This window comes from Ochotona curzoniae, unplaced genomic scaffold (genome assembly GCF_017591425.1).
Source record: "Ochotona curzoniae isolate NIBS_2020 unplaced genomic scaffold, NIBS_Ocur_1.0 contig_430, whole genome shotgun sequence".
Lineage (NCBI taxonomy): Eukaryota > Metazoa > Chordata > Mammalia > Lagomorpha > Ochotonidae > Ochotona > Ochotona curzoniae.
The window spans coordinates 8,145,413-8,169,969 of NW_024466219.1; positions in this window are offsets into that span (position 1 = coordinate 8,145,413).

Consider the following 24,557-nt stretch of genomic DNA (forward strand, 5'->3'; position numbering starts at 1 on the left):
TAGAATTAAAAGCTATTTAAAATTACTAATTGAAATCTTAAGCAAATGTTTTTCTTTTGACTACTTCTTGGAAGCTTTTGAAATCTAACTATGAGTTAGAAATCGTATGAATTTAAAATTAGAATATGTTTCTAAACATATAGTTTTTCATAAGTCATATAAAATGCTGTATTCCAGCAGAATTCTAGCATACTACTAGAAAACTCATGTGGAAGATAATGAAAGGCATTCTATGTAGTTCTCATGTCTCTTTTCTGACTAATGGAAAACAAATGAAATGATGAAAAAGACGCATTCAAGTCCGTCACGCATCATAAATTGCCTGTCTTAGTGTGTGACTGTATAAAATGATTTGATGTGCCCCAGGGGAAAATTCCATTATAACACATACCCTTTTCATTCCGTGCCTTAGCTTCATAAAGCAGCAGAGATAGAAAGTGTGATAACCCCACTGAATGCTGGATGTTAAAATAAAGGCCTCCAGAGTTGAAAATCAGAGTGTAAATTGAAAGGAATGGTAAACACCTCTGTTCAATTCTCCCTAGGAAACAGGACTGGCAAATTTATCTTCCCATTTAAAACACCCAATTACAATGAAATGTTTATAGTGTTCTTGGTTGGTATTGGTAAGTGAATGAGTACCACCTAACAATATTTGGTCAAAAGAACCATGGAAATTTTAATATTCTCTTCCTATAATCTCTGTGTTAGCTGCCAACAACCATACATTGGCTATTATATCTAAATCTAAAGTTTAAACTTTCAAATACACACATACATGTACATAAAATGTATAGATACTCTGTAAATACAAACAGATGAGAAGAAATAAAAACATTTTACTTGCATGCCTTTTGTAGTTCTCAAGTTTACAAAATTATTTATAAAGGTTTGTGTAACAATCAAATCCAGTGAGTGCTATTCACAGAGAATGTATTCTGAACAGCCATCCTCCTATGGCTTGGGATGTTTCCAATTACTTATTTTTCATGACAATGGCTAAGAATCTTCATAATGCAAATTACAGATGATATGGAATTTCAAAAATGATCCCCCTACTGATGTCAATAAAACATTAATCTAGTATGCTACTAGGCACAACATTTGTCAGTTTGATCCTTTTGTCACCTTTTAAATGACATAACTTTTCTTATTTAAGTCTCTTTCTCTTGAAAAGCACGCTATGGTACTGGGAGACACAATAGTATGAACTTTTTTTAAAATCAATATAAACACCAAGTTCCTACCTAGTCTCTACTTCTTATTCTATTTTATAAACAAAAAGACTTATTTGTTTTAAAAGTTACAATTACAAAGACAGGAGAAACAAAAATCTTCCATATTGTCACAAGTTTTCTCCAAATATTTGTTCCATCTTCAGCTGCTTTTCCCAGGACATTAACATGGAGCTGAATTGCTTAGAATAAACTAGATCTTGAATCAGGGTCTGTATTGAAGGCTAGTGCTGTGGGCAGTGGCACCATCCACTAGGCAACAATGCTGGTGCCTGATTTCTCCCTCTCTACAATGTCTACTCCATCTATTCTATACGATCTCAAAGTCTTCATAGAGCAAGCGCCTGTCTTACCCACTCCTCACCTATCTCACCTTTAGCTGTTGCCTAGTGACAGCATTCATCACATGAGCATTTGGTCCACTCTATTTTTGGTCTACCTCTGGTAACGTGATTTTCTTGCATACAGTTCTAACACAATAATTTTCATAGCATTTCCTAAACTCCTCAGGTTCAAGAATGTTCTCAACGCTTTCCAAAATTTCTCAAGAAACATGGTGAAACTTTAGCCAAGAACTATGCAATAGAGATCCATTAAAAGGTGTATCACATTTCCATGCAAGTTTTAAACAAGTTTACTTTTAAACTTATATTGTATTTATATTAATATACCCAATATACTTTGAAAACTTCTCTCAATCCCTCATTATGCATACATTCCAATTCTTAACCAAGGAGACTCTAAGAAGTTCCAGGAAATAAAATTAAAATTTGAAATTCACTTGAGATCAAAGGATATTAAAATGGCCTTCAAAAGGTTCGTGGGAATCCATATTATAAAACATCGAAGCACATACTTCAAAAATGTCACTGTAGTAATTAGCTTGTTAATTGTATTTTCTATAAATGTTTGCAAATTTCTTATAAAAATATTGGAAGTTAGATAAACTTTAAGAAATTAAGAGAATTGCAATTAGAACAAAGAATATGTGCAACACATTTGATAAAAAAAGAGTTTTTACAGAAAGAATCAGCAGAGTTAAAGAAAATGAAGAAAAGCACTTTTCTTGCATAAGAAGAATGGGTTTAATACTTAGCATACTACTGATGAGATAGCATTTGGGTATTCTATTACAATGTAATTATTTCTAATATTTGAGTAAAAATATAATCATTTTCTTTGAAATATGTTAAATAATTAGTGTACAGTTCTCAGAGTTCATCATTTGTTCATCTGCCACATCTGACACTAATGCAATTTTTGCATGATTTGTTGTGTTTTCTACGCCATTATTTCACAATTTTCACATGCATGACCAACATTTTAATGTCATGTATATAAAATTTAAAGTATGATTTTATTATCGTTTAAAATTTTGTCAAAGCATTTATTTGCTCTAATTTGAAAACCTTGGAAACCCAATGCAACAGTCATAATATCCACATGATCATTTACAAGTTTCCATTGGTTTAGAAAATTGTATACATTATATTTCAAGCTCAAGTTAATTTCCCTTTCATGTAAAAATGGCTTAATATACCACAACATAACATTCCAATCAAAAAACTCATAAAATCAAACTATCCAAGACTAGTGATTCTGATTTCCTAGTAAAAGCCAAAATTTTAAGATATATATATGGGGTAAAGATACATATGCATCCATTTTAAGAATTCCTCAAACTGCTATGTCTAATGAAAAATTTCAAATATTGTTCTATGTTATTTATAAGCATATATACGTATATACATTTATCTATGTCCAGCAATGAAAGAAAAATGCAAATAGGAAACAAAATTGACAATGAGCTGATTTGTACCTTTTCTTTGTTATCTTGAGAATATTTGAAGGCAAAGGAAAATGAGAGAAATAACTGTCAACATTTTCCATACATGTACAATTTTCTGATAGTCCTGGTGGATACAGTTAATAGTCTGCTTTAATCTATACGATTCTTTTAGCACGGTGCTTTTGGTGCCTGTACTACTCTTGGTAAAGAAGCCTACATTGTATGCGTCAATTGTGCATGGTCAGTGCATTGTGGAACTGACAGAAAGTGCTGGACCCCTTTCTTCAAGCTCATGATATTCAAAACCATGTATGTGTTGATATCACAACAGAGAACAAATTCCAGAAGTCAGGGCATTTGTTGTTCCTGCCCTGAAGATAACCCTGATAGTTTCTGAACGGAGCCTCATTTCCATTCCGTAAAATTTGATCAACATCAGTATGTGAAGATCTAAGTGTTTGCTGTTGTTAAATGTTCACGTGAAAGTCAGCGTTACAGGAACAGGTGAAGAGACCATAGGAAAGACATCTTCACTCTCCCCAAAGACCCCAAGAGCCAGGACCGTGCTGGTCAGAAGCCGGCAGCAATGACTTTCTTCCTATTCTCACACCAAAGGACCCTGGCCATCCTTGTGGATCTCCCAGACACATTAAAGGGAGCTGGATTGGTCGTTGAGCAACCAGCACTTGAGTTGGCATCCAACTGGGATGCTGTCATCACAGGTGGCAGCTTAACGAGCTTTGCCACAATATCCCCTTAGATATATATATATATATAATTTTAAAGTATTTTTACACAAACTTTATTCCTTTTTCTTGCCTGTATTCAAAGATGGGCTTGACCACTGTTTCTCCCTCATTATCCAGAAGACATTGGTAATGACCCATTGCCCAAAGTAACTCTGCATGGTGATGCTTTCCACTCCAGCTTTTCAGTTTAGCTTTTCTGGTGACATCTCCAATCTGTCCTCTTTATTTAGTGCAGTATCAACACCTGCAGAAAGTCATATAAACTGATTGACAATTTGGACTTTGGAAGTTTACTTCTATTATGTTGGATGAATTCTAGATCTAAATATGGGAGCAGCATATATAACAGTGACAGACATCATGGCCAAATGCCATGCATGCCCTTGCAGAAGTTCCCCTTCCTAGAACATGTTTATGATAATATTGTAATCATGGCCCTTCAATTTTTTTTTTATTTTACAGATAATTACTACACTCTTGGTTCTCTCAGCCTCTTTTCTCTTGCTACTTCTTAAGGTTTTACATGCCTCTATTCTTGCATAAACTATCATTTTTCTCAGCACATAATTGATTTTCAATTTTAACAGAAAATGTTAAAACCACATTTAAATCTAAACTTCCAGCTACCTTATATATATATCTATATAAACTTTTAATATTTTAATATAATATATATTACATGTATTACTTTTACTTGCAGTATTTTGTGGTATTATATTGCTGTTACTTACACTTGTTGATTGCATCATAAATTTTTATAGTCTTTTTAAAGTCTGAGTGCTTTGATAAAGCACTGCATAAACTTTATTATGCTTCAAATCAGTGATTTTCTGTCTTGGATTCATTTCTTTGTAATTTAAAAAGTTTATGTAAATATATTTCTTTGCAATGTTAAAAAAAATCCTTCATCAGCGTCATCTCCTTGCATTTCCTGTGATGTCTTCTTGAAATACACTTGTTGACCTTAACTGTAGACATTCCAGTCCCTCAAACTCTTCCTCTCATTTTATCTCGGAAATCAGACCTTCCTGGACGCAGACACACGCAGATGCAAGAGCAGCTGCTCCCCTATTGCGTGCTTCCAACTGTACACATGTTCCCTTCCTGCAATTCCACTATGGAACATGAGCCTCGTTCTTGTGAAAGCAAATCCCACCGACTTTAAGGACATTTTAGAATGCTCCCTACCTTTCAAAAACAACTTTTTACACATCAAGCAGTAAATAAAGCTGTGCACAGAAAAATGTTAAAATCTATCAGCTTTTCTTTACAAGTGTAGAAATTAGGTTTCTAAGTAAATATTCAACATTACTTATAAGAGATGTTTCTAGAAATCCTAATTATTAGTAATTGATCTGCAACTTGAACCTAGCTAATGTAGAACTTTGTTGTAGCAAATTCATTCGCGAGCTCCCACAGGTAGCTGTCGCATCATTCCTAGTATTATGTGCTATTCTGAAATGCTGTGTGCTGCCCTCTATCGCATGCAACATACTAATACAGAGTCAAGTCAGTCAAGAACTCACATGCACACAAATGCTTTTACATATTCATAAACAAAAGGAGAGAGTCCACTCAATTTCCTACGTTAAATGAAGAAAGCAACATTTGAACTTGAGAACTAAAAGGAAATAAGAATTTATACATAACATTTATTTCCCATATGACCTACTCAAATCTAAAATTAACTCAATTACCAATGTAGTGCATATATTATCTTCATTAAAATTATGATTTGGGGCCTTATTTAAACTACCGGCAGAATAACTTCCCTGACAACAAAAACATAGTATAATTAAGCTAATCTTATGAAAATTATGTTCATCAGAAAGTTTATTTCCACAATTTCTCCGTAATTAATTATTTTATAATGCTGCAAACTTCTCCCAAAACTTGTTAGAGTTTTAATGGGTTTTTGTTTTATTTTTAATTTTGGGACCAGGGAGCTACTGTGCAAGATCATTAGAATATAGCCATACTTACTCACACACATCTTTTCTATTGCTTTTTTCATGCCCCAGGGATAGCATTGCTCATTTTCAATAAGGTCCATATAACTAATGAAGTATAATACATTCTCAATCTAGTTCTTCTGAGAAACTGCATACCAACTCTGTTTATATAAGTTATAAACAATTTAGAGCAGGCCAAAATTGTTTGTGCTTTAATGGTAATCAAAGCATATTAACTTTAATTACAGATTAAGAAAACTGCAGAAAGGCTTTGATGAGGATTTTAGTCCATAATCCATCGGGACAGAAATTCTACACTCAGCCACTTCAAGTAACAGAAATGTTATTTCCTTGACACTTGAAAAGTTGTTGTTCAAAACTGGTATCACTGCGACCCAATAAAGGTTCTCCCAGCTCTGGTCCCTCCAGAGAACAACCCACCCCTTGTTGTCTCGAGTTGTTGGTCATTGCCAGCACCCCATGGGATAATTGTACAGTGACAGCCATCAATACAAATATGTTCAAATATCTTTCTGCTCTGTGCATGTGCCTCGTGTGCACATGTGGGCAAGTAGCCATATATAAATATCTGCCATGTCTCTGTAAAAGGGGGTTTGTTGGGGCCCGGCGCGATAGCGTAGTGGTTAGGGTCCTCGCCTTGAACGCGCTGGATCCTATATGAGTGCCTGTTCCAATCCCAGCAACACTGCTTCCCATCCAGCTCCCTGCTTATGGCCTGGGAAAGATAGGAAGGCCCAAAATGTCTTGGGACCCTGCATCCATGTGGGAGACCCAGAGGAGCCTCCTGGCTCCTGGCTTCGGATTGGCTCAGCTCCGGCTGTTGCGGCCACTTACCGTCAGATGGAAGATCTTCCTCTCTGTCTCTCCGCCTCTCTGTACATCTGCCTTTCCAATAAAAATATGTAAGCCTTTAAAAAAAAAACAAAGGGTATTTGTCACAGAACGTGGAAACCACTCAGATAGTACAGTACAATTACATGTGCAAACCTTGTACACATTACCAAGCGGTTCGGGTTTCAGAGGACAAGACCATGGGTATGTTTTACTTAGGGGAGAAGAACTAATTAGCCTAAAACACAGCTATGCAGTGTGAAGAGAGAAATGGAGTGCAGAGTGATTAAGAAATTTGGTATTGTGAAGTAAAAAAAAAAAATCATTAAATTTTATGTGTCATTATGATTGAATATATTCACATATCATAGAATGCATAAACTTAATCTGGAATTCTGAATTCTAGTCACCATGAACCCTTAAAATCTCCACAATTGCCACATGAATACAAATTACTGCAAAAATGTTATTTAAATAATAATCCTTTACAGCATGAGAAAAATTGAGGATATATCCCATAAAGTAACATTTTTTGACATGAGAATAAAATGAATCTAATTTAAAAGGGTGCAGAGTAACAACTGCTCTGATCATGTATTAAGAAATCTCCTAATTAAACTTTGAGAAGAAATGTGATATTAACACATAATTATCCGGTGGGGGGAAAAAAGGTGTCACAGAAAAGCGAAATCAGGGAAATACACAGAAGAAATAAGAATTTACCATTTAATACCCTAAGTCCTAAATGTCAAAGTACCCACACATGGCATGTTTCACTTCATTATAGGTTCCTGTGTTTAGGACAATGAGACACAAGGGTTAAACATGACTGGCAGCCTGTATCATTTGATGCCAGCACAGTTTGCTGTGGTACGCAAGCGTGTTGGTTCTGCTTCAAAGCATTTTAAAAATACATTAAGGATCACTAATTTAAAAAAAATAGTAACATTAATGTAATATACATCATCAACCCATGTTAACTTTCTTTTTGGAATTAGAACAGTAAAATAAAACCATGATATTTTGAAGATTCATTCCAAAAACAGATGAGGAACTAAAAAAAAAAATGCTTGAGTTATATTTGTTGAAGCACATTCAGAGGTATTGATTTAAATGAGAATCTTCAGGAATATTTTTGCTTAAAACATTGTTAAACTTGCACTGATATTACTATGTGAGAATTTTAGCAAGAAGTCAAATGATGGAAACCCAAAAGTACATTAAAGAGAGTTGCTTGTTTGAAGTAAACGGAGCTGATGTAAAGTGGTCATAAAATTTGACTCTAAATGCTATTGCTTTCATTGAAAATAAAGAATAATGTTAAATGGTGTATGGAAAATGAATATGATGCCAATGCTAGTATATCAGATTGTCAAATATTGTTTGACATCTGTTTCTACAAAGAACCCAAATTTTCTCAATTTTTCCTTGAGTATTTTATTTTCTTACATTCCTGGAGTTCTCTTTTTTTGTGAATATCCTTTACTTAGTTTCCCAATACATACCTCTTATGAACTGAAAAAAGAGAAAAAAAAAGAGTCCACAGCATAGTTATTCAGCTGATGGTTGAGTGTGAAGCCTCTTTTCTGCCTGGAAGAAACTGGGAAGAGAGCCCTGCATTAAACGGGACCAAACGAGAAAACCACCTTGATAGCTAACTGGGAGATCAGTGTCCTTCCAGTTGGAGTGTGTGAAGCCGGACTCGTTATTATAAACAGTTCCTTAAGAAATCCCTTATGTGTTAGTTCAAAATACATTTCTTATACCAAGGGAATCAACAACAGCTGGACAGTTTGTAATTTAAACTTTTGGGCCTCACACCAGGGAAATTGAAGCAGCAATGAGCCTATAGTCTAAACCCTCAAGTGATTTAGTTTGTGCTCCAGTGTGGAAAGAGAAATTTAACAGATGACACTAGAGACAGTGGCAAAACTGTAGCCTCTGCAATGAGACACGACTGCTTCTGCACACATTTCCTTTAGCAATTGATAATGATTGTTTAGTACATGGCCCCTGTGCTGAAGTGAACTAGTATGGAAATTATATACCAGGAAAGTATCCACTTCTCAACTGTAAGAGATTATTTATGCATGACACTTAATAATTTGTTTCTAATTCCTGTCCTCCATAATGAAATAATAATCATAATCTTTAATAATTATTTCGTAAGGACTTAAAACAAGTGGTTTTCAAAAGTGTCACAGAGAATTGATGTAATATGAAAAATATTTGATTTCAAAAAGTTTTGTAGCAGAATAAAGCTTATTCAATTTCATTTTTTTCACAAGATTTTTGTGGTATCGTTGTACATATACCAAATCAGGTATTTTACCTAATTGTGTCATTTATTGTCAGTTTTCTGAATCTGAAGTTAAGTTTCACAAAGTGGGAATTTGGGGAGTTTTATTCACTGGTGTGGACACAGTGGGTAGGACTGTACTGCATCCATGGTAAGCTTTATTTTGTGTTCCCCAAATAATGCATGAAGGAACAGGTGACTATGGCAAGATTTTACAAATTCTTAAATTGTCAATGAAATTCTGAAAGTTAGAAAATTGTCAATAGAATCAAGCCACATTTAGAAAGAGCAGTGTAATGAAAAGAATACTTAATTAAGCCATGGTTCATTGGTGAGCCTATGCAATTTCCCATTGCAAAACACTTGCTAAAGAATATACTGTTTTTAAACTATTTGAATTAATATACTAATAGAGACACTTAAGTTCAACAGAAGCCCTTGAGGAAATGGCAATTGGCTGCTACTCAAAATGATGGCAATTTTTAAATTTAATTGAATTTGACGGTGTTGCTTTAGTTTTGTTCATTCACATGTTGAATTTCTCTCCTTTCATAGCTCTTCAGGGAATTACAGAGACTGGGCTAACAATGGTTTGACATTCTAGGTTTTACCTGGAGGTAAATTAAACAAAAATTCAACAAACAAAACTCGAAAATATCACAGTCCCTTCACTCTTCAAAACCTTTTGTTCTTTGCCAAAATGTAATCCTCTGAATCACCAAAAACTCTATAGACTTTTCGAAATTTCATTAAACCAACAAAACTCATTGGTTCTGGCAGTAGTGTCCACTTCAGGAGTGAACCAGAAGCTAGAAGATCTTTCTCTCTGTTTCTCCTTACATTTGACAGTAATGATGTTTGAAATTCCTGTTTGAATTATCTTAAGAGTTTTAATACAAACCATAAGAGTTTAAAATTAGTTTTTCTCATATTTAAGACATATTATATTTTTCATAGAAAACATAGCTATAGCTCTCTCATTAAGACTGATGAAAATTTACCATAATGCTATTCTGCAGTTTCTTAGAAAATAGTCTTCCATTTTCTTAGAAAATGAAATAATTGAGCAATGCCTGAACTGACCTTAAATATATCCATTTTTGATTACCTAAATGAATAGAATATGATTTGGGTATGGTAATCTGCCTTGCGGAGACTAAGAAAAAAACATGACAGGAAGATTTCTAACTAAATCATGTGGTAAACTGACAAAACAGTTTCTACAAATAGAACAGCTTTAAGAAAAAAATCCAATGGAATGGCAAATTATGCTTTTTGTTTTTAACCACCATCATCATTCTTAGAATAGTGTTTACACCTTTTACAAAATCGTACCCAGTAATTAAACATTAATAGAACAAAATGTCTTTTTGTGAGCCCACATTTAGCTTTCCAGAAGCTCAAAACCCAGAGCCAAAGAGGAGAGTTGCAATTCTCAATGAATGACACATCCTTTTCAACATTAGACCAAAATTATTTTTTGAGAACAAAATAATTTAGCTTCCATAAGCACTGATTATTCTGTGTGCTTTCAAGATAAGCCTTTTTCTATACCTCTTTGCATTCCTAACTGAAAGATGAAAAATGCCATAGCATGTTCTTACGAACTGAATGATTTACTTGGAGAAAATAGTCACATCAAAGGATAAAGTGGGTAGACAATGTTTAGTTCTTTAATATTAGGTTGGAGCATGAACCTCTGAATTGGTAATAAACAGTTTTTCTGGAATCTAGTTTCAAATTCATGGCAAGAAAAAAGATACTATTTGATTGCATCTTGAAAGGGTTTTGGAGTGATATTTGACCAGGCTAATTCTAAAAAAAAAAGAGGGGGGCGGTTCTAATTGAGGAGCTTGGGGGACTCTGTGTTGGGACATAGCCCTTGCAAATGAACACAAGAACCAAGACTGGGAGCAGCCCAGACCAGGTCAGGTATTCCCACCAGCATGCCTTTAGCACAGGTATGGGGCAAACTAGACTAGGCCAGTTCATATTACCTACTGCTAAATCCGAGAACCAGAATGGTGTATGGGTCATGCCAGCTCAGGCAGCAATACATTAGGGCCTGAAATGGGGGCTGCCTTGGCTGGACTGGGCTAGGCTGTAACACCCAATAGCATAAACTGGAACTTGGGGCCAGGGGATGCCAGGCTGGATCAGATTACAACACCCACCGGCAAATGCTGAGATGAGGCAGGCCATGCTAGCCTAGGCCCCATCACTCAATCAGCACACTTGAGACCCAGGGCACATGAAGCAAACAAGGTGGGGGGGGTGTGATATAAGGGGCTTCCCTGCTGGACCACTACTCATACTGGTGAGTGTGAGAGCTGGGAACTGGAGCAGACCAGGCTGACCAGGGCTACAACACATGTTGGCCTGCATGTGAGCTGGATACAAGGAAAGTCTAGGTGGGTTGACTGTATCCACTGGTGCATGCTTAGGCCATAGGAATAGAGGCTGTTTTTGCTTGGCTACAGCATCAGCTGACAGATGCTGGCACTGGGGACTAATTCTGTAATGCTAAACTGCAGAATCACCTGGAGCATGCAAGATCCAGGGATGGGGTAGGCCCAAAAAGGAAATTGTGGACACCTCCCTCTTGGGTTGCCACTCCTACTGATAAGCAAAAGAACCAGGATTAGGGGAAGGCATGGCATCTGCTGGCACCAGTGTGGACTGCATAGTGGAGCTGATTGGATTTAACTAGACTTCAATGTCCATCAAAATGTATGAGAGCTGAATGGAATGTGGAAGAGAATGGGCCAGTTTGCTGTACATATTGGCAAGCACAAAAACTGGAGCATGGGGTAGGCCTGGTGGGAGTTATTGCAGGTCACTCTGACTAGGCTGTGTTTCTCACTGGTTTACATGAAAGCCAAAAATGTGATGAGCAGGATCAGGCTAGCTTACAATGCCCCTTGGTTTACATAGCAGACAGGGCTACAGACAGAACTGACTCAGCAATTGCAAACACCAGTGTGTATGCATAGGTTAATTTGGGCGATGGACTTGCCTGTATCGGCAAGCACACGCAAGAATCAGATCTGGAATCACCTCAGGCGTTTCTCTGGGGATGCACCAACTGAACCACTGGACTCAGAACCCCAACCATGGAGAGAATTGCAGGTTCCATGGTCTGGCCATGGGATGCATATATCAGAGCTGGGCCTCCTCAGTACCTTAGATGGAGCAGTGGACAGTACTGACAGTTGCACATAGAGGATATGACAGTACATCACAACCTGCAGAGGACACCTGGTACCACAACAGAGGATGGAGGACAGAACCATTGGTCTACTACCCCAGCCAAGTATTGGCAGTGAATATATCTGAGCAAACGGAAACTCTAAGGTGAACCATGTCAACCAGTGGACACTGGAGAGATTTCTTCATACTTTGAGTGGCAAGATCGGCAGTAATTTTGAACTGTTGAACTATTAAAACTTCTTGATGAGGACCCTCAGAGCATGCCACACATGCCCTGTGGCTGGACCCAGTGTGCAGAGCAGTCTGGAAAGCTGAGTGTGGCTTTTCTCCTTATCTTCCCCCTTCCCCCAGTACAGAAAAGGAAAAAAAGAAATGTGTAACTGATGATCTCACCACCTTCCTATGGCCCTTGACCCTTGTCACCCTAATCAACTATATAAAAATCATCAAAAAATAAAAATTAATAAGAAGAAATATCACATTATAGCCTATACATTTGGGAAAAATTGAAAATTGAAATTAAAATTAAAAAAATGTTTACCGTCTCTGGGAATATGCTTTTTCTTCATTGAGTCCTCAGAATGAGACACTGGCCAGGACAAGTCAATTTTTCAACAACTCATTTCAACATAGATGTGGAACCAGGGGATGACACTGTCCTGAGAGGGTGGGCCCTGTAGGATGATACATATGCTGGAGAGCTGCTCCAAATGCAGGCTCCATATTCATCCAGCAGAGTCTGGAGCTGCAAACAGCCTTGACAAGTGGAGCTTTGTCCTGTGTTCCTCTGTTTCCCTCATTCTTAGGGAAACATTTGTTATTATTTGTTTTGAAAGACAGAGACGCTGAGATGGAGAGGCAGGAGTGATTCCTCATCTGCTGTTTCACTCCTCGTTTGGCAACCACAGCCTTGCTAAAGCCAGGAGCCCCAAAATCCATCCAGCCCTCCCACATGCAAGGCAGGCCGTAAATACTTGGACCACCTGCCACTGTTTTCCCAAGTACATTAGCAGAGAACTGAATTAGAGGCAGAGCAGATGAGGCTCAAACTGCAACCCAGTTTGGAAGGCTGGCACATAAGCATTGTCTTAACTTCCTGTGCACTTATGATGTTGCTTTTATTTTCTTCTTACTAGCAAAAAAAAAGTCTTTTTTTTTTGTTTCTCCTCTTCCCCCCCACATTGTACCAAACTTGATTTTACAGTTTAAAAACAAATAAAAGCTGAAAATGGCATTTTAAAATTGATTTATAACTTCAAAAAAAAAAAAGCCTATGAAATTGACAAAGGTGTGTGTGTGTGCTTGTGGGGACTACAGCTTAGCACAGCCCAATAGGTCCCCACTCCCGGCCCTCATGTGACCTGGCTTGTGTTGTGGCCCGACTTGCCTGACTCATACTTCATTATAATGCTTAGATTCGCCAGTGGGTGATATAAATTTGCTTAACCTGGTTTTCCCCTGATCTGAGCCAAGTGTATGCCACTGCATACCATTACCTCGCCTTGGCTGGCCTGCTCCCTATTATGGTTCATGTGCTCACTTGCAGAGACTGTGTCTTGATGGAAGAGTTTTGCAAGCTCTTCCATCAGAAGCTCTCCCAGTGCCAGATCCTGTCCCCATCGGTGGGTCCATGAGCCTGCCCAACTTAGTCCATCTCCTGTCTTGGCGCAGGCCTTTCCTGACTGGCTTTTGCCTATTCTACTTTATACTTTTGGGTGTTAAAGCCCAGCCACGCCTGCTCCTCACCCAAACACAACTCACACATGGCTCAGCAGGGACAGAAATCTAGCCTAGACTGTGACACACCTACCCTGGTTCTCATAAGCACAAGTGGGTATTGGACTCTGGGCCAATCTGGTGCACCACAGACCCAGTCCACACTTACGCTGAGGGGCACCACAGCCATTGCCAGACCAGACAACAGCCCAAACTGGGGTCTTCACACTTATCAGTGGGAACCACAGCCCAACCAGGGCATCCCCTTAGTTCCTCAATCAGGTCTGTTCCCAGCCACATATCTTACATGTGCCAGTGGTTGCTCTGACCCAGGTTGGTATAGCCCTTTGCCTGTCTTGGTCTTTGCCTTTGGATGCTGTAGCCTGGCCTGACCCAGCCTGCCCCTAGTCCCAACTCTTGCTGGTGGGTGCTGGAACCTGGCCCTGTTCAGTCTGCTCCTATCCCTGGCTCATACAAACAGGTGGGTGTGACAGCCTATCCCTGCATGACCTGCGTTCCAACCTGGTTTTTGTACTTACTGGTTAGATAAGATTTTCTTAGCTCAGCATATTCTGCCCTCTTCCAAAACCCCAACACACACATTTGCCATCAGCTGAAGCTACGTTTCCCAGCCTGCCTGACCCCCAGACCTGGACGATGTGCTCACCAGTAAGAGCTATGACTCACTAGAGGAGATTCCCATGTTCTCCCACTTAGCCCACCCCCCAAACTCACATCTCATACATGCCAGCAAGTGGTAGGCCCTTGCCCGGCATAGCCTGCCACTCCATCTTAGCCTTTGTAGGAACTGGAGGATGTTGTGGCCCATCCCACTCCACACCCTGTTTTAGGGTGCACCTGCAGGTGCTGCAGGCTGGACCTGCCAAGACTATTCTTGGTCCTTGTACCTGTGAGCATTGGCAGGTTTCATGATCACACTTAGCTCAGTCCATCATTACCCCAGCTCTTGAGCTAGCCAATGGGACTTGTATTTCCACATAGTTTGGCCCACATATCCCCAAAGAATCTCCAGATGTTGTTCTCTTGTGTGCTGGTTGGTAACATGACCCTAGCTAATGTGAACCATTCCCAGTTCCAACATTTAGTCTGGTACTGGGATCTAGCCCTGCTAAAGAGGCCCCCAGCCCCAGCTTTCACATATTCTGGCATATGGTGATCAGCAATTTTCCATGGTAACAAACCCTACTAAGGACTCCCATGTAGGGTGGTGTATCAGTATGATCCATACAGAACTTTGGGTCTCTCCCCTCCAAACAATCTGCTTTCAGTCCCCTCACTTACCTGCAAGTGCAGTGGCCCTTACAGTGGCCCTGTTTTGGGGAATCCCTCAGGATTCATTTCTGACCTACATGCATAGTGGCTCTATCCACGAATGTCCCTAGGCAGTCCCTGCCCAAGAACCCAGAGCTCATTGCTGGGCTGTCATTGCTGGCAACAATGGCTGGGACAAGGACACCAAGCATTAAGTCCAACCTGGCTCAGATGCCCCCAGTAGTTGTCACACTGCTGGGAGGTCCATGTGGTATTTCAATATCGAAACACAATCAGTAGTCAGTATTTACCATTCTTTGTCATTACTTCATGTTCGGAGACTTCAGAGATATGTTCCTGTCTTCTATTTGTACATGAAGCACACACCACATCACTGTGAATTAGTCACCCAAACATACTGCAAGATCCTTCTTTGAATTTACTGCCTTGCCATCTGTCGAAGGATTCTTGATTAGTTTCAACAGAACATGCAAAACCAAATAAGATTATCATCAAATTATTATCTTGTTTTATCCTAAGATATGAATTTTCCATTTTAATATTTCTGGAACTGCAATGAGATTTAAAGTCTAAGCCAAAACATGTGTCAGTTGTCACCCAAGGAATAAACTATGATTCAATTATAATCTATGCGGGTTTAAACTCAGCCAAGCCTATAAAACTATAAGAATGTCACCTCAGTTAAACTTCTCTATTGCTGGTTTATTGTTGTGCTGTCTGTACACTTCTATATTTTATAATGCAGTAAACAAAAAAGGAATTAGCTAAATTATAGATTAGATGATATTGAAAATGTCAGAAGTATGCAGAATTAAAAGTCATTATAGGAACAATTTTTATCAGATCCCAGATATCTATTTGCAAAATAATTCCAGCTAACGTTGAGCGCCTACCTTCTTCAAATGGCTTGAAATTTCATGGTCTATTCTAAGTGTCCAAAGCAAGATTCACCATCACTGTTGTGCACACGCACACAAAATCACATGTTATAACCACAGTGTTTGTATTCGCCAAGGATTCTGAATAAGTTAAAGAAAATGCGACAATTTATAACGAAAAACTGGATAACTCAAATTCTAAGTTTCCACTTAAAGTGCTTTAGTCTCTTAATTTACCCAAGAAGTATTGCTAATATGTTACACTTATAAACTTCTGAAAATTTCTGCCACAGCCTTATGAAGGAAGTCACTGCTTAACTGACAAAGAATCTGTTGTGCAGAGATTAAGAAAATTTACAAAAATATAAAGAAAAGTGCCAATTAAGAAAAAATCAGCCTTTTTGCTGAACATATATTCTTAACTGTTATACTTACCTCCCATTTTTCCTACTATAGTGCAATAAAATGTATATTTTTTATGGCTGAATCTGCCTTGTCTGCTATCTAAATGAACTTAGACCTTTCCATTAGGTCACAGATTCTAGCACCACTGCCACTGTTTAGGGACCTTCCACCAATTTCACAGGATAAAATGGAGAAAATAATTGCTTTCTCAGCCTCTCTGGTTGTCTTAATGAAAACTTTAATGCGGAACTTGAATACATAAGTTTTACTATGCTGGTAGCCATGGCTGCAACACTGCAAAATAAGTCTATTAATGTGATGGTTAAGTTAATGAGGGAACTGTTTTTGGTACAACAGTGCTTTTGGTCAGCATCCTTTATATCGTTCCAAGAGTGACCAAGAACACAGAGCCACTCTAAGTTCTACAGATGAAAAGAACTGACACACATCTAATGTTGGGTTGGAGGATTTGAGAAAGTTGGGTGACAGAGGGTCAAGAAGGGGAATGTTCACTGATGACTGCACTGCAGCACGGAGATACATTTTATTATGTCATTCAAAAAAATCCCACTGTCTTTTGTGTAAGTATCAAGATGGCAGGGTTTTCCCATTTCCTGCTAAGGGTGAGGGATGACCGCACATTGCATTTCATCAATGAGCTGGGGTTAGTTCAACCATATTCAGGAGTGTGAACAGGACACATTGTGATCTCTAAAACCAAGTACATGTTGACAAAAGGCAGGAAGTACAATACTTACGAAATGTTAAACAGCACTCAGACTGGCCTTGATTTGGCTCCAAAAACCTGCTAAGGAAGGAGATAAAGAGTTTTGCATTTCTCAGCATAGAAACCGATCCCTACCACATAGAGCAACAATTCATATTCATATCCATAACTCTAACTAATCCCACCATCTTGTAACCATGTCTAACTACTGAATTCAAATAATGAAATCCATTTTAAGAAAATACATTGTGATCTGACCTGCTAAGGGTGGGGAAAAAGTTTTTTTTTTTAATATCCAATCACTCATTCTGAATGCAGAGCTCATCCAACCTTCTCATTGGACATCAGAGACTTGCAGCAGCCCTGTATATAAACTCACGGCAAAAGTAGGAATCTTTCCATCATTTTCAAAAGACTGAAAGTAAGTTCTTCCAATGAGAGTTGTTTATCAGCTGAACCAACAGGGAATTATAAGCTACACTAAGCTAATGAACATCATCCACTCTCCTTAATAAAACAATATATTTAAAAACGCAAAATCAAGAAAAACTCGCTACCTTCTTAAACGTCCATATGTCTTCATAAGAACATAATAATTACTTACAACAACTCAGAAAGTCCTAACATTTATAAGCCACTAACAAGCTTTTCACAATGGAGTATAAACAATTAGAGATGCAATGACAAAAAACTCAGAATAATCCTCTTAAAGAAGTTCATTTCACAGATAAAAAACTAAATGAAATAAATAATACAAACATACAACATAACAGAAATGGAAAGCAAAAAAATAAAATGATATGAATCCTGCTGATGAAGAATACAATACGCACAGTAATCATAGTAAATACTAAATAGTAGCATAAAACAGAAATTGGGGCTAGGAGACATACTAATGTTTAGGAAATGATGTGTAAAAACTTTCTTCATGTTGGCAAAGATGTCAACATCAGGTAGAGAAAGGATGGAGAGCTACATTCAAGTTCAGCTCAAAGACTGGTTCACAAGAACACATGAGAACTAAACTATGGAGGTGCCATTTTGATTCAGCTAATTAAGAACCTCTTGCAACATCTGCATCCTACATCTGAATACATGGATTTACTTTCAACTCTGTTTCAAATCAAGGAAAAGATGAAAGTCTTTTCAAAATCCAGAAGGCATGGACTGTGGTTCTCTCCACCTAGAAGTTACTAGAAGATTACTAGAAGTTCTTACTAGAGAAATTAGACAAGAGAGTGAAATAAGAGATATGCACAAGAAAAAACTGAGTGAAGTTGTTCCTGTATGCTGGCAACAGGTTAGAAAACCCTAAATATTTTGCAAAAAATGTGGAACTAATGAGCAAATAATGTTGCAGCATCTAAATACTAACAATAAATAGTTCAAGAGGAATTTAAAAATAATAATCCTATGTATTATACTTTCAGAAAATAAAATTTTATAATGAAAGTCAAAACATTTATGAAAGAAGTTTAAAAATACATGCATAAGGACTTGCTGCATTAATGAAATGAAAGACCATCTTTTTAGATTTATAATTTCCTGCTTTAAGGGCAGAGTTACAGAGAGAGCAAGGGTGAAAACAGGAGATTTTCCATCTACTGATTCCACCTGCAAGTGGGCACATGGCTGGAGCTGGGCCAGGTTGAAGTCAAGAGTCAGGAGCCTCGTCTTAATTTCTCACCCAAGTGTCTGTGCAATTTTTCATTTTTTCTTCCAGCTGCTTCAACAGGGAACTGGATGGGCAATGAAAGAACTAGACCACTATGCCAAAACATGAGGCCTATCAGAATTCACGTTTAAATGTGCAAAGTAGAATATCTGTTGAATGCAATTATTCTCAAGATGCTAATGCCATTTCTCACAAAAAATAATTCTAACTGTCATACTATATGATTAAGAACCACAGATCTGGAGTCATCATGCTAATTCATATTTCTTGAGTACTATCAAAAACATTCCCACAATTGGTACAAAATAGAAAACCCAGAAATAAACCCACAAAAAATTCAGTGTGGTAAAGTTGCTAAGATAGAGGATGAGAAACGTACAGACATTTCAACAACTAAAAATATTTATATTGGAGAATGAAATTTTTCTTTATTTCACATTACTGCAAAAGTCATCTCAAAATTGGTAAAAATACAAATCTTGAATCTATGAAACTGTTAGAATAAAATACAGAGAGAAAAACTATACCTTTGCTCTGGGCAACATATTTTTTAGCATTTTACTTGAGTTTAACCCAAATACAGGCAACAAAATCCAGAACAGAGAAAAGAATCTGCACCAACTGAAATATATCCTACATGAGAAATTAAATAAAGTGGTGAAGAGGCAATTAGAAGTTGGGAGAAAATATTTTCAAGTCATCCACCTAATAAGAGGTTGATTCTAAAATGTATAAGGAAGACAAGTAGCTCTATAACAAGAAAACAAGTAACAATTGAAAAGTAATCAGGGAGCATGAACGGACAATTCTTAGGGCAAACCATACAAATACGGCACACATGAATAAAAAACTTCAACATCACAAATCACTAAGAGTATGTAAATTAAAACCACACCTATAAAATGAATATTACCAAAAGACAATAAACAACATTGACAGTATATGATGTCAAGAGAGCTTTAAATACTGTTGATAGCCATGTAAATTTGTGTAGTTATGGAAAAAAAATCATATGCACAATCCTCAAAACACTACAACAAGTACTGCTTTAAGAAATAACAATCTCATATTTGGTTATTTACGCAAAACCTGTAATTTTTGTATGGTTGTTTGTTATTTTTTGAACCTGTCATTGATACTGTCTCAACCCAGAGGTTTCGAAGAATGGAACTTGCATTATTTTTAACATATTGTTTACCCAATACTATGTCAATTAATTCCATAAGGTTGTATATTGATACTGAGGCCTTGTTGGGGCTTTTAACTGACCGGATCTTTACTCTGTTACTCTGTTAGACCTATCTTCAGACCATAGAAGGTCTCCCCAAGAGGCCACTGAACTTATCTGGACAATAAGACGCTGAACTTCATGCTAGGCATGTGTTTGCAAGCAATGAATCTCAACTGAACTTGAACTATGGTTATGCAACAAGGTGGAGGAATCCACCATGGGGGGAGGAGTATGGGAGGGGTGGGGGGAATCCCCAGCGCCTATAAAACTGTACTACATAATACAATGTAAGCAACAATAAAAAAAAAAAAAAGAAAAAGAAAAAGAAAAAAAAAAAACTTTATAAATCAATACAGGAAACACATGTCTGTGTGTTCATGCATATTACAGTGTTCCTCAGAATAAAAATTACAGGTCAAACTACATGACTGCCAAGAGATGTCTAAATAATGAGACCCGTTGTCTTTGCATAACAGAATGCTGTCCATCCTTAAAAGAAATTCTATCATTTGTGACAACCTAGATGCAAGTCAGTACTTTATGCTAAGTGACTCCTCCCACCACACACACACACACACACACACACACACACACACACACACACACACACTTACAATATGACAGAGACAGCAGGGACCTCATGAACACAGAGAACAGACTTCCATCAGACAGAATGATAAAGCTTTTCTACATGTCCTTTGAATGGTGTAGTGAATACAGCTAATAAGCACACATTGTACATAACAAAATTGCAAACGGAACAGTCTCATTGTTGCCTCTACTCCAAAAAAAGTGTTTGAGGAGACAAATATGTTATTAATTGGCTTGATATATTCCCTATTGTAGCCACAATTCTTAGCACTACTTTGTACCAGATAGATAAAATTTGTCAATTAACAACAGAAATAAGTACTAAAAAGGAAAGTATTAAAGAAAGTTTGAAAAGCGAATCACCTGGCCACTGATCCCCCAAGAGAAATAACTTCTTTTCTCCCACCATCCAAATACATTATAGGTAACTAAGTGGAAAACTCCAACCAGCAAATCCTGAGGCAATTGAGACCTTTGGAAATGTGGTTTCTGTCCCACCCTCTACAAAATACTTCCAAAGTGGTTGGCGGAAGTCTAAACTTAGTATCTAACAGTATGTTGCTTTTTGTGGGGAAATTTTTCGATGATAGCATATATTATTTTTTGAACATTATTAAAGTAAAATTTGAGATGGGTCAGATACAACAGGAATTAACAAACATTGTAGTGTAGCGGGCAAAGCCATTACCTGTGACACAGTATCCCATATGGCAACAGGTTCATATTCCAATCTAGCTCTCCATTAATGGCCTGGAAAAAATAGAATATGGGCTGAGACCCTGCCACACCAATGGGAGACCTGAATGAAGCTCCTGGTTCCAGGGTTCAGTTTGGCCCAGGTCTGGCCATTGTAACCATTTAGAAAATGCAAGAGCAGATGGAAGACCTCTCTCTCTCTCTCTCTCTCTCTCTGTTTCTCTGTCTCTCTTTCTTCCTACTCTGGAAATGACTTTCAAACAACCAAATAAATAAATATTAAAAAACAGAGCAATACTGAAACATGGAAAGAAGAAGTCTGTCACTAAAGTTATTGAATAAATCAATGAATATTCAAAATCATTCCACTATAATTTAGGAACATCTTACAAATAATGATCATTTTTCATTTTTTATTTTTCTTTTCTTTTTTATTTCTTCTTCTGTCATTCTACCCAAGCTGTGTTACAACATTTCTCAGATTTGTGTCCCAAATAGTATTTTATTTCTGATCTTTCCCACTGTGTCAAATATTTCATTTCATGGAATATGCATATATGAATTATACACATATATATACATATGTGCATATATGTGTGTCATTCAACATGTAAGTGCTATCTAGAGATAGAGATAGTTTTTAATTGATGAAACCTTCTTAAAGTGACATGAGCAGCAGGTTCAAAGACAAGTATCAGATGCAGGATTAGAATAAAGCTAGTTCATTGAAAAATTCAATGAGAAGAAAGTGTTCTGAAGAGGTGAAAATAATCAAAAAAATCAAAATCCATGAGATACAGTTTCTGCTGATCTTTGCTGGTGAAATATGTCTCCTATAGGCAACAGATAGATGGGTTTCGTTTTTAAATCTATCCTGCTATATCTGATGTTTGATTGATGAGTTTAAGCCATTTACATTCAGTGTTAACACAAATAGGTGGTAATTTGGTTCTGTCATTTGAGCAATGGGTTGTTCATTGATTTAGTCTTCTATTGTTATTTCACTGGGATATTCTCATTTGTCTTTGGTTTGGATGTGTACTATTCCTTTTCTCTGTCAAGAGAACATCTGTAAGTATCATTTGTACGGCAGGTTTGGAAGAGGCATTTATTCTTCAAGAAGGTTCTTGATTTTCATTTTTTCAATTAGTCATTCAGTAGCATGTTACTTACCTTCATGGAGTTGTAACTTTCTTTTTTTTGTTGTTGTTCCTATTAATTTTGTTTTGTGGCTTTTCATTTAAGGGGATGTATAGTACCTGTGTAATGAAGATTATCATAAATAGCAGCATGTTAATTAACTTCATGGCATTGTAAAATTCTAGTTTTCTTCCTTTTGTTGATTTTGTATTGTGGCTTTTCATTTAAGGGACATATAGTAACTGTGTAAAGGAGACTATCATATCCAGATGTGAGGATACAATGCAGAAAGATACACGCCCAATGAAACTGTTTACAGTATCTTAACAATAGGATGCTGGACTCTCTGCCATTGTCCATGCCCACAATGATGGACATATGCCTGTGTATGAAGAACTATACCATAGTAATGATATAGGGGAACTCAGTGAGTGGGGAGGGAATTGTGGAGTGCATTAGAGAAATCCCAGGATCTATGGAACTGTATCATAAAATGATAATAATAAAAAGAGAGAAAATTTTTTAAAATAAATAAATAAAAATAAAAAACTAGCTCAAATGCAAATTGTTTTATCTTTTGCATGACTCATATCAATTGTGAAAAGCTGAAATTGTGCATTTCTTCACATAGAATAACATTTATAGTATTCAATGATTTTTCTTAACTTTCTTTTTTTACTGATGCTCAATTAATGCATAAATCAATTAAGTTGACTTTATTTTTTCCAGTGCCATATAATAGAAGGCACAAAATGTCACATTTTATTGCATATGTGTGCATGTTTGTGATGCAATGTGTGAGACACAGCATATATCAAGAAAGTTTGTAACTAATTTAGTAGCTTCACAGATTTTCAAAAAAATATAAAATTACAAAATATAAAAATCCTTCATGACAACAATGGTGCTTACAGTTCTTATTTTTATTTATTTATTTATTTTATTATTTTTTATTGGAAAGGCAGATCATTTTATTTATTTATTTATTTATTTTTATTATTTTTTAACTTATTTTTATTTATACTAACAGGAACTTTTATTAAAAAGCCTTAGTTAAATTAAGATGAATTTGTAGAAAAGCTATGTTGCAAATTTATGCACCAGTGAGTATCTTGGGAGGAGGGGAATAATGTTCTCAAAACACACACAAAATTTACTGCAAAATTTTGGAGAGCTTTGACGTAAATTTAAGGCCAGTTCAAAGACTTCAAACCTGTCAGCTAGATTTTACTTAGAAAAATGTGGAAATCAGTTCAAAATTTCTGAATACCATTTACTGTTACTAAGCAAATAATTCCTTAAAATTTCCTGTAGAAAAACAAACCATTTTAAATATTTATTTTAATATTTATCATAGCATATTTATACTTATTAATAAAGTTATTTTATTATTTTTATACATGTATGTCTAATGTATAGTGAGACTTATTAAAATGTGGTTCATATCTTTCTATCTATATATTATTCTATAATATATCCACATCCAATTTGTGGAAATTCTACCGAATTTCACAGTTCCAAATACTTGCAAAACCCATCATTGCTGTATCATTGCTTTAAAGAGTATATTATTGATCCTATGTGTGATTTTATAGAATGACATTTGAGAGGAATGCAAACTCCAGCAATTTTGTAATTGTCTTTATGGGAAAACATCACCCACTTTACAAGAACTGATTTATGATGCAATTTCTAGGAATCCATTAGAGTTATAAATATATTGTGTATAGGTGGAAATTTATGTGTACTTTCGACTCAGTGAATCAGTGTTTCTTTGTTAAGATATGTACAGGCAAAATCTGAGTCTCAATGTACAAATGCTTTGAAATTGACCTGTACATGGTCATTTAAAACAGCACTGGAAGCATTTGAGCAGACATCAATATCACCTAAAATTTACTGTCTCATGACTTGCCTCATTGCAATACAGCAGTTATATAACTTTACATGCAAATTTATCTATAATCATATACATAAAATACATATATGTACATATAAAAGCTCCATTTAAGTCTGTTACTCAGAAAGTTATATTCATTTCAAGTCACTGCTGCACTCACTATATACATGTTTGAGTTTCAATCTTGATTACAGGAAAAACTAATTGTGCAGCTTACGT